Source organism: Mandrillus leucophaeus, unplaced genomic scaffold, assembly GCF_000951045.1.
Source record: "Mandrillus leucophaeus isolate KB7577 unplaced genomic scaffold, Mleu.le_1.0 Scaffold407, whole genome shotgun sequence".
Classification (NCBI taxonomy): domain Eukaryota; kingdom Metazoa; phylum Chordata; class Mammalia; order Primates; family Cercopithecidae; genus Mandrillus; species Mandrillus leucophaeus.
Window position 1 is genome coordinate 953006 of NW_012104332.1, and position 1233 is coordinate 954238.

Consider the following 1233-nt stretch of genomic DNA (forward strand, 5'->3'; position numbering starts at 1 on the left):
ATATTGATTCTTCCTATCCATGAGCATGGAATGTTCTTTCATTTGTTTGTGTCCTCTTTTATTTTGTTGAGCAGTGGTTTGTAGTTCTCCTTGAAGAGGTCCTTCACATCCCTTGTAAGTTGGATTCCTAGGTATTTTATTCTCTTTGTTGCAGTTGTGAATGGAAGTTCACTCATGATTTGGCTCTCTGTCTGTTACTGGTATACAGGAATGCTTGTGATTTTTGCACATTGATTTTGTAGCCTGAGACTTTGCTGAAGTTGCTTATGAGACTTTGCTGAAGTTGCTTATCAGCTTAAGGAAACTTGGGGCTGAGACGATGGGGTTTTCTAAATATACAGTCATGTCATCTGCAAACAGGGACAATTTGACTTCCCCTTTTCCTGAATACCCTTTATTTCCTTCTCTTGCCTGATTGTCCTGGCCAGAACTTCCAACACTTTGTTGAATAGGAGTGGTGAGAGAGGGCATCCCTGTCTTGTGCCAGCTTTCAAATGGAATGCTTCCAGTTTTTGCCCATTCAGTATGATATTGGCTGTGGGTTTGTCATAAATAGTTATTATTTTGAGATGCGTTCCATCAATATCTAGTTTATTGAGTTTTTAGCATGAAGGGATGTTGAATTTTATTGAAGGTCTTTTCTGCATCTGTTGAGATAATCATATGTTTTTTCGTTGGTTCTGTTAATGTGATGGATTACGTTTATTGATTTGCATATATTGAACCAGACTTGCATCCCAGGGAGGAAGTTGACGTGATTATGGTGGATAAGCTTTTTGATGTGATGCTGGATTCAGTTTCCCAGTATTTTATTGAGGATTTTTGCATCGATGTTCATCAGGGATATTGGTCTAAAATTCTCTTTTTTTTTGTCTCTGCCAGACTTTGATATCCGGATGATGCTGGCCTCATAAAATGAGGCAGGGAGGAGTCCCTCTTTTCCTATGGATTGGAATAGTTTCAGAAGGAATAGTATCAGCTCCTCTTTGTACCTCTGGTAGAATTTGGCTGTGAATCCATCTGGTCCTGGGCTTTTTTTGGTTGCTGGGCTATTAATTATTGCCTCAATTTCAGAGCCTGTTATTGGTGTATTCAGAGGTTCAACTTCTTTGTGGCTTAGTCTTGCAAGGGTGTACGTGTCCAGGAATTTATCTATTTCTTCTAGATTTTCTAGTTTATTTGTGTAGAGGTGTTTATAGTATTCTCTGATGGTAGTTTGTATTTCTGTGGGAT